Genomic DNA, 11172 nt, shown 5'->3' with positions numbered 1-11172 from the left:
TTATTATCTGCTTGTTATTTAAGGCAAGTTTTTCTGAGGCTTTTCATATGTCTATGTAAAAACCAAAATGCCTGTGTCATTTTCGTGATAGATCAGATATCTCATATAAGTGTTTTGAAATTAGTTACATAACATCTTGAATTTTATTTCCTGGAAATACACAACCTATAATCTTTTGTACCAACACTGTGAGCTTAAGTCATCTCCTTATTACAGAGCTATCTTATAATTTTTTATTAAATCACAGTGGTCTTCAAAATTGAACATGTATCAGGAAAAAAAGCTTGTGAATGTCTATGAAACCCATATTCTGGGCCCCCAACTCTAGTGTTTCTGGCTGAGTACAGAAGAATTTACATTTCTAATAAGATTTACAGAGCATACTATGATACTAGTCCAAGGAATTATTTTGTGAACCATTAATCTAATTTTTATTAAAGTTCACATAACATCTATGAGTTTTTGTGCCCTAACTTATGCTTTATTACAACAGTGTTTTTTTCATTTTTATCAACCCAGTTCTTTCCAGATTTACCACAAGGAAAGGAGTCCATATCTTTTGAAATCTCTATCCTGCCACTTAAGCAAAGAGTACGCCTATGAAAACTCTCAGAATCAGCTTTCTCAGGAATCTGAAATCTAATTTAAAAACTTACAATCACCAGAGGAGTATTAAATGAACAAAGAAGTTGCCAAATGTTGGAAAATATTGCAGCCTGTTAACTTACCTGCCTACCATCCCCAACTCCCCTACCACCTCATGGGCTTGGTTGTGTATTAGTGGGCCTTATGGACTTTATTCTCAAAGACTTATAGTCTTGAGCTTTAGCATGTCTGATGGTGGCATGGGCGATCAGCTAAGGGACTTGTCTCTGTTCTGTCCACCTCACATTAGTTCCCAGAGCTGCAGTGGCTTTCTGAGGGACATCAGCCAAAAGTACTAAAGATAAATATCTCAGTTGTTTCTTTGAAAAGATAACAAAATTGATAAGCCTCTAACTAGAAAGATAATGGTATCTGGTCCCATCACTTCATGGCAAATAGGTGGGGAAACAATGGAAACATTCTGACTATTTTTCTGGGCTCCAAAATCACTACAGATGGTGACTGCAGCCATCAAATCAAAATATGCTTACTCCTTGGAAGGAAAGTTATGACCAACCTAGACAGCATATTAAAAAGCAGAGACATTACTTTGCCAACAAAGGTCCATCTAGTCAAAGCTTTGGTTTTTCCAGTGGTCATGTATGGATGTGAGTTGGACTATAAAGAAAGCTGAGTGCCAAAGAATTGATGCTTTTGAATTGTGGTGTTGGAGAAGACTCTTGAGAGTCACTTGAACAGCAAGGAGATCCAACCAGTCCATCCTAAAGGAAATCAGTCCTGAATACTCATTGGAAGGACTGATGCTGAAGCTGAAACTCCAATACTTTGGCCACCTGATGCAGAGAACTAACTTATTTGAAAAGACCCTGATTCTGGGAAAGATTGAAGCCAGGAGGAGAAGGGGACGACAGAGGATGAGATGGTTGGATGGTATCACTGACTCAGTTTGAGTAAGCTCTGGGAGTTGGTGATGGACAGGGAGGCCTGGCGTGCTGCAGTCCATGGTTTCGCAAAGAGTCAGACACAACTGAGTGACTGAACTGAGACTGATTAGGAAAAAAAGAGTGCAGGCTCAAATTACTAAAATCACAGATGAAAGAGGGTTGTTATTACTGATCTGGCAGAAATAATCAGGATCAGAAGGCAACACTATGAATAAGTACACTCCAACAAATTAGATAACACAGATTAAATGAACAGATTTCTAGAAACACATAAAATATCAAAGCCAACTCAAGAAGTAGAAAATCTGAATAAATCTGTAACAAAGACACTAAAATAGTAATACAAAAACTACTAACAAAGAAAATCCCAGGGTCAAATGGCTTCTCTGGTGAATTCTAACAAACATTTGAAGAGGAAATAACACTAATCTCTCTCAAATTGTTCAAATAAAAAGAAAAGAGATGGTATACCTGTGGCAGATTCATTTCGATGTTTGGCAAAACTAATACAATATTGTAAAGTTTAAAAATAAAATAAAATTAAAAAAAAAAAGAAAAGAGATGGATAGGACACTTCATAACTCATTCTACAAGGCCAGTAATACCTTATACCAAAAACAAAGACATCACAAGAAAAGAATACTTCAGAACAATATCCTTTATCAATAAAAATACAAAATGCTAATAAACCAAATCCATCAGTGTGGTTCAACTTACAGAAATCAATCAACATAACACATGTTGATAGAATGGAGGGGGAAAAGATCAAAGCAATTGATGCAGAAAAGTTTTGATGAATTCAACATCCTTTCATAATGATAAAAATACTCAACATGCTAGGATTACCTCAGAAAGTGCATTATGAAAACCTCATAGATAACCATACTCAATAATGAAAGACTAAAAGATTTTCCCCTTAACCAAGAATACTACAAGAAGAAACCTAAAACTTTCACCACTTCTATACCACATTGTACTGAAACATCTAACTGGAGCAATTACTTAAGCAAGAAAAAGAAATAAAAGGCAACCAAATTGTATAGGGAGAAGCAAAACTCTCTTTGCAGATGACATAACCTTACAGGTATACAATGTCAAAGAATATACACAATATTAGAACAATAAATGAATTAATGGAATTGTAGGATATAAGACCAATGCACAAATATGTTTCCAGACATCAGAAATCTGAAAAAGAAATTATAAAAACAATTCCACTTACAATAGCTTCAAAAAGAATAAAACACATAGCAATAAGCTTAACCAAAAAGGAGAATCGCAGGGATGGGCAAAATAGGTAAAGGGGACTAAGAGGAACATACTTCCAGTTTTAACATAAGTAAGTCACGGGGATGTAATACACAAAATATGGAATGGAGTCCATAATACTGCAACACCTTTGTATGTGACAGATGGTAACTAGCTGATGGTGATCATCTTGTAATATATATAAACACGGAATCCCTATGATTTATATCTGAACTAAACATCTCGCATGCTGCAACAAAGGTTGAAGATCCCTCATGCCACTATGAAGACTTGGCAGAGCCAAATGAATAAGTAAACATTAAAAAAAAAACCACTCACAGAATACCTCAACAGCTCTGTCACCTCACATAATCTTAGACAAGACCTTCTCTGTATCCACCTTTCTTAGGGAGCAGAGGTATAACATTGCTTTTAGTACTTTTTTGGTTCTGGTGGCAACTTACTCCTCATTTGCAAATTTTACTTTCAAATGAAAATCAGCTGGCACCCCCCATTAGCACCCTCAGCAACTCTTTCACTGTAAAAGTTTTAGCAACCTCTTCTCACATATCCTGGAACTTTCTGAACAACTCGTGATGACTAGAAGTTGCTCAAAGGCTTCTAATGCAAGGAACTGCCCCCTCTTGGTTCCATGCTCTACACCATTAAAAAAAAAAGAAGAAGAAGAAGAAGAAGAAACAACTAATGACTGGTTGATGACTAATGATTGATGCTTTTGAACTGTGGTGTTGGAGAAAACTCTTGAGAGTCCCTTCGACTGCAACGAGATCCAACCAGTCCATCCTAAGGGAAATCAGTCCTGAATATTCATTGGAAGGACTGATGCTGAAGCTGAAACTCCAATACTTTGGCCACCTGATGCAAAGAACGGACTCATTGGAAAAGACCCTGATGCTGAGAAAGATTGAAGGTGGGAGGAGAAGGGACAACAGAGGATGAGCTGGTTGGATGGCATCACCAACTCAATGGACATGGGTTTGAGCAAGCTCCAGTAGCTGGTGATGGACAGGGAAGTCTGGTGTGCTGCAGTCCATGGGGTCGCAAAGAGTCAGACATGCCTGAGTGACTGAACTGACCTGACTGAATGGTTACAGAAATTGTGATCTTGAAAATAGAGGCTCTCATAAACCCTGAGTTCATGACCCTCCATACCGCGGTACCCATTATGCTTTTAGTCAAGGAAATAGCACCCCACCTGCTCAGAATGGCTACCTAGGCCTCTATAAAACAGGGTGAAGACAAGCCTGGGACCCCTAGCAAACTATTACTACCCCTGCAGGAGGAGTGCTTTACCCTGTGCTCAGTCTCTTCCCGGAACTTTGGTGCTGGAGGAGGTCACCACGTTCTCTGGACCCAAGGCTACCTGGAGAGCCCCTTGGGATTTACCAAGTGATAGACAATTCCTAGACTGCGTCAGTGGCACGGCTGACCATCAGTGGACGCTCACTGTTCTCCACCCCTTAGCCAGGATGCCCCTGATAAAGGATGGAACAAAAAGGTCAATACAGCCGATCACACTTTAGGCAGTTATCTCAGCACTGGATGCCCTGGCGCATCTTCACGTTATCAGAAAAAAAATTGTCCCCTTCAAGGTAAAGGACTCTGGGAATCTCCTGACTCACACATATCCAAGCTTACATACATCAAAAAACCACTCATGAGGAATTCCCTGGCAGTTCTGCTGTGGGTGCAGGTTTGACCCCTGGTCAGGGAACAAAGATCCCACAAGCTGCACAGTGTGGCAAAAACAAAAACCCACTCATGCCTCTACATATACTAAGCCTTGCCATAATACTCCTTTTATCTTTTGGAGTTACAGACATTATTGATAGTAACCAGGACACACATTTCACATCGCACAGTAACACAATGCGGGCTCTTGGGAAAGACATCAATAAAACTTTCATGTTCCTATAGATCCCAAACAGCTGTTTTAATTGACAGACTTAGTGGTCTCCTCAAGCAACCACTTCTAGTCTAAAATTCTAGTCTAGCAAACACACCTCTGAGAGTCTCTACTTTGCTCCAAGCCCTTTGGGTGGCTTACACCTCACACCAATGTTAGCAATTTTTCCATTGTCTTTTCCTACATTTAAAGGGAGGTGTGTCTCACCTTCAAGTACATGAGGCCCTTTAATTATGTCTCTTATAAGTTTTGGTCCTGCCCCCATTCAACAAGGGCTGGAGGTAAGACAGTGGGTGCATCCAATCCTGAGACCCTTTATCCATAGATTATCGCATGGACTCACCAGCTACTCATTTGATAGGGGACCCATTTGAGCTAAACATCTACCACAAAAACAAAATTTTGATGCAGCAATTCCACTTCTGGGTATTTATCTGAAGGAAACAAATCATTTAACTCAAAAAGATATGCACCTCCATGCTCACTGTGGCATTATTTACAACAGTCAAGAAAGCAACCAAAAGGTCCATCTAGATGAGTATTAAAGAAAAGGAAGTGTATATAATACAGATAAATGGAATATTAGTCATAAAAAGATGAAAATCTGGCCATTTTCAATGTGAACCTTGAGGGCATTATGCTAAGTGACATAAGCCAAAGAAAGAATATAACTTATAATACTGTATTGTATATATGAAAGTTATTAAGTAGATCTTAAAATTTTCATCACAAGAAAAAAATTGTAACTATGTACAGTGATAGAGGTTAACTAGTCACACTGTGACCACTGTACAATATATACAAATATAGAATCATGTACACCTGAAACAAAAATAATATTACATGAATTATGCCCCAGTGTAAAAGAACTCACATATCTTTAAATTTTATAAGTTGAATAGCATTGGTGATTGAAATCCACATGATGAAATTTTGTTTGCAAACAGATAACAGAAAAACCAAGCATGTTTCATTAATTTTATACAAAGAAGGTGAGGGCTGGGGTGATTATTTCCTGAACTGGTTTGAAAGGACAGTGTGGATAAAAAGTTCTGTGCACAGTTGAGGCAAAAGCCAGCATGTTGGTAAATCACCCAACATGCATTAGTGAGCGGGTTTCCACCTGGAAAACTGCTGCTCAGTCACACTGACAACCCACTATTTGCCATGCAGAACAGGTCCAAATCTTGGAAAGGGGAAATTCTGTAGCGTAGATTGTGATGCTTCTCTGATTTCCTCCCTGCATCTGAAATTGCTGAAATGCAAGTCTGTGTGCCTGCCACACAGTGAGGCCAAATAATATCAAAACTTTGGACTATGGAACAGAGGAAAGTGTACTGCAGAGCCATGCAAGGAGATGGGTGGCTCATACCTTAAAACCCCAAAAGCTCTCCGCAAAGCCCTCTTCTAGGAAAGGTGAGGGAGGGGTGTGGTTAGTTGTTACGGACTTCTTGGCCTCAGCTCCTTTGTTTCTGAGGTTAGGTCATGGTCAGGAAACAATTTTCCTGTAAATCTCTACCAAACGAACGTTATTCTCTATTCTGACAAGAAAAGGCAAGGTCCCAAGGCACAAGTTTCACCCTCCAAGGTCCAAGTCCGGCTAAGAGGAGGCAGATCGCAGCTGGTGGCTCCCTCATGACAAAGTACCCAGATCCTGCCCAGCTGTTACCACCGAGGGAGCCAGGCACCCAGGACTCAACCAGCCCTCAGGCTTCCCGAGACGCCCTTTGGGGGGGGGGGGGGTGCGGCAGGTCCCACAGGCTGCAACTCAGGCAGACAGCCATTGCTATCAGGTCTCAGAGGCGACCCGGGCCCCTCAGCTCTCCAGATGGCCCAAGCCCAGTTGAGCTGGAGGGCCCGGGGTAGAAGGCCAGCGCCCACTTCTTACCTTGCTCCACCAGAGGACCACCATTCCGCTGGCCGTTGGCTCAAAATGGCTCACTAATGGTGGCTCGTCGACAGTTGGTTGTTTGTGGGCAAGACCCATGGAGGCATCAACTAACGGCTGAGCAGGACCACTAACAGTCTCCTAGGAACAGCTGCCTGGTATAGGGCGCGGCAATAATGCTGCAGAGCAACTGCCGCAGCTAAAGGGCTGCACTGGGCCGCCCTCTATTATACATTTAGGGAGAACTACTGGGCTGAGCATAACACCCGGTGTGAGGAGAAGCCTATTACCCATCCTCTTTCCTGGACTGTGTCGCACCAAAACTCGACTCACGGACATCAGGGACAAAATTTGGCCAACACAGGGGCATTAAAGAAAACGAAACTTAACCTTACCTAACACAGCGGCAGGACTTTACAGTTCTCAGAAATCAGCGGAGAATGTCAGCCAATCTTCAAACACCCTGTTTCCCTTTCTCAGCAGCTAAGTTGCTTCAGTCGTGTCCAACTCTGTGTGACCCCATAGTCGGCAGCCCACCAGGCTCCCCCGTCCCTGGGATTCTCCAGGCAAGAACACTGGAGTGGGTTGCCCTTTCCTTCTCCAATGCATGAAAGTGAAAAGTGAAAGGGAAGTCGCTCAGTCGTGTCCTACTCTTAGCGACCCCATGGACTGCAGCCCACCAGGCTCCTCCGTCCATGGGATTTTCCAGGCAAGAGTGCTGGAGTGGGGTGCCATTGCCTTCTCCTACCCTGGTCCAAATATGAAAGATGACTAGGCAACCAATCAGCTGAAGTTTTAACTCCTGCATTTATCCTGCAAGAATCCCTTAGTCTGTACGCAACTCAGAACTCGTTACTCCGATATCTGTGTTTCCTGACTTGCAGACTGAAACTCAGCAATAAACTTATCTTTCTTCTTTGCTTTACTTACTGTGCAGTCTGGGTTTTTAACAATTATACCCAGGTGCTTTGCTACTGTGAACATTGCTGTACATGTCATCTTGTACACGAGCTTCTTGTTAGAAACATCTGAGGTGGGAATATATCTTTCAGAGTGGTTTTACTAATTATCACACCATCAGTAAGTAACGGCAAGACCCCTGAATATCCACGTCTTCTGCAACACTCGGTGCGACATCCTGTCCGACTTTAATTCGCAAACCTTGGAAAACGTTTATTGGAGTGAGCAAGCAAGACTAGGGGTTAATACAGACCTCTCCCCTCCCACCCCTGCATTGCCAATATGCTTGGAGTTTTCAGGAGAAATAAATTCTTGACAGATTTCCCTGACGCATTAAATGCCTGTCAGATCCTGCTGGACATCATATCCTGTAAAAATCCTAAATATGCAAAGGAAGCGTCAGGCCCCAACCCATCTCCGCATATCCGTGACTACATCCAGAATTCACGGATACAAAGGCTTTCCGGTGAACTTCCTTGTGCAAAAGTCCTTGTGCACGTATTTACAACGCACTTAGCGTGTTAAATTCCCAGGAATGAGAAAGAGAACAGGACAATATGACAACTACCGCCTGCACTCACCGCTGATACAGGAAACGACGCGCTCCGTGACAGCTTGTCTCGCGAGATGACAAGGTCTCGCGGAGGCTGTGCGCCCTCCCACCACGGAACGTAGCGAATCCCGGCCTGAGACGGGTGGGGTGGGGCCTGCGGCTCCCGGAATCCGTTTCTGCCTGGAAACTAAGTTTCCCGCTTGAATGGATTCTCCCTGCATCGCTGGGCCTTACATTAACTACATTCCCATCTCTCATCTTCACTTGTAAGATTATATTATATATTGAGGGGACTTCTCTGGCGCTCCAGTGGTTAAGGTTAAATGCGACTCCACGCTCCCAATGCAGGGGGCCCGGTTGGATCCCTGGTTGGGGAAGATCCAATGTGGCATAGCGCGACATCCCCCACACCCTCTAAAAAGGGGGATCTTCATCTCTATTTCAAATTATGACAGGGTTTTTAATTTCCTAAAATTTTGTTTAGGATATTCTGTGTCCATGTTCATGTAGGTGTTGGTCTTCAGTTCTAATTTTGGTATCAAGTTAATCTCCTAAAACTAATTGAGAAGAGTTCCATCCTTTAAAAAAAAAAAAAAATGATTTGAGTAGAATTGGAATTACTTCCTCCTTAAATGTCTAGAAGAATTCACTAGTGAAGTCATCTTGGCACAAAATCATAATGGGAAAATTTTAAACTACCAATTTAGTGTCTGTAATAGAGGCCACTTCAGAGTACTCATTTCTTCCTCAGTGAACCTGAGTTGTTGAGTATTTCAAGAAATTTTTTGGTCAGTTTCTAGTTTTTGTAGAGTTGTTGGAAAGAGTTGCTAATGTCGTATACTCCCTGGAGCCCTGCCTGGGCACTGGCTTCCCTGCTAGAACTCAGGCTGGAGGACGCAGCTCCTATAGCAGATTTGAGGTCAGGGCCCAGGGCACAAGGGGCCAGGAGGGGACGTGTCCAAGGGCATGAGAGGCTCTACCCTTCTTTCCTGTGTCCTGTGGACTCACTTTTCTGCGTTACCAACACTGGCCTAAGGTAGGCCACTGTTCATCCCCGGTCAGGGAATTAAGATCCCGGGTGCTGCACGGCAAGTCCGCCCCCCTCCGCCCCGCCCCCGCAAAATTAACTAATTTTTGTTGTGATTTCTTTTTCAACCCAAACATAGTTTGTTTTGCCCAACTTTTTATTGGGCCAACCCTGAGAGAGAGGAAACCCACTGCTGTGAGATGACTGAAGTGGCGCGGCTGCTATATAAATAAAGGTTTTGTTTCATTTTAAATAAAAATGGAAATATCACATACAACCTGGACTTCCCTGGTAGTCCATTGGTTAAGACTTTGCACTTCCAGTGCAAGGGACATGGGTTCAATCCCTGGTCAAGGAACTAAGATTTCACACGGGGCAGCCAAAAATCACATTTAATTCTTTTTTGGCCACACCATGCAGCATGGGGAATCTTTATAATTCTTTGAATGTTTTTACTGCATCTAGTGCTATCCCATCTTTCATTCCTTATATTGGTAATTTTTTTTTCCTGATCAATCTACCTAGAGATCCATCGATTATATTGATCCAGTCAAAAGACAGCTTCGGAGTTCACTGATTTTCTATATTTTAATTATTTTATTAATTTCTGTTCTTTATTCTTTCCTCTTGCCTACTTTGGTTTTAATTATGTTTATTTCTAATAGTGTCTTAACTTGGATATTAAATGTTTTAGTTCTTCCCTTACTTTCAAAATACTTAAATCTATACCTTTTCTTCTAATCTCAGCAATAACAAATCTTGATATATTAGGTTTCACTCCACTTGGCTCAAAATATTATCTAATTTCTCAGGGTCTTCCCTGATGGTCCAGTAGTTAAGATCCTGCATTCCCAATGCAAGAGGGCATAGGTTCAATCCCTGGTCAGGGAACTAAAATCTTGCATGGTACATGGCATAGCCAAAAAAAAGAAAAAAATTGTTTTAACTTCCAAATATGTTAAACTAGGGATTTTTTCTAGCAGTGTTCTTTCATGAATTCTAGTTTAATTCTCCTGTGCTTAAAGTATATATCTTAATGGTTTTAATTTTATATTTATTGATATTTTTTATGGCCTAGAATATTGTTTATTTTTGTAAAAATTCTTTGTGGCCCTTAAAGTTCTCTAAATGTTAGTAAGGCAAAAGGTGGTAACTAGATTAGTTCCCACAAACTGAGTGGCTTAAACACTATTTTATGCTCTCACAACTGTGGAAGCTAGAGGTCTGAAATTAAGATGTTAGTAAGGCCATGTTTCTTCTGATCTAGAGGATTCCTTGATCTTCCTATCTTCTGGTGGTTGCTGTCTGCTTTTTAAACAAATAGGGAAATGTCTCAGCTCTTCTCCCTTCCTTTTCTTTCTTTCTTGTTATGCTCTTGCTTCTGGCCTTCCAAACACATGTATGCTAGATCATGTGGTATTTTCCTACAAGTCACTATTGCTGTTATTCTTTCACTATGTGATTTATTTTGCATAATTTCTATATCTTTAAATTCACTGATTTTTTTTCCTTCCATATTATCTCATCTGCTTTTCATATTACACAGCATTTTTCTATTTTCTGGCTGTGCCCTGCAGCATGCGAGATGTCAGTTCCACCAGGGACTGCAGTGAAAGCCTGGAATCCTAACCACTGAACACCAGGGAATCACCATAGTCTTTCCTCAGTTCTTTGCTCCTCCCCTTTCTCTGTACCCGTCATCTCTAGCTCCCTCCTCTCCTTACTATGGCACCTGAATCCTAGTCACATTGGCCTCATGTACCCTGAGCTGTGTCTCTAAATGGACAAATCACAGTGCTCTACTCCTGTTTCCCTTCTGGAAAGCCAAGTGTCCCAGGAGCTACTTCTGATTTTCCTAAGACTCACTGAACGGTTGGAAACAAAGACAAAGAAAACTGGCCAGAAAACAGGAAACAAATAAACAAGGGTCTTTGCCAGGGTGTGAAAAAAAGGAAAGATAGAGAATGAAACTGTCACATCAGAGCTTTTTTTCTGATGAGAAAACTTCAGCATTTGCCC

Source organism: Bubalus kerabau, chromosome 17 (assembly GCF_029407905.1).
Source record: "Bubalus kerabau isolate K-KA32 ecotype Philippines breed swamp buffalo chromosome 17, PCC_UOA_SB_1v2, whole genome shotgun sequence".
In the NCBI taxonomy this organism is placed as follows: Eukaryota; Metazoa; Chordata; class Mammalia; order Artiodactyla; family Bovidae; genus Bubalus; species Bubalus kerabau.
The sequence above is the reverse complement of the archived record's forward strand: the minus strand, read 5'-3'. Positions refer to the sequence as shown.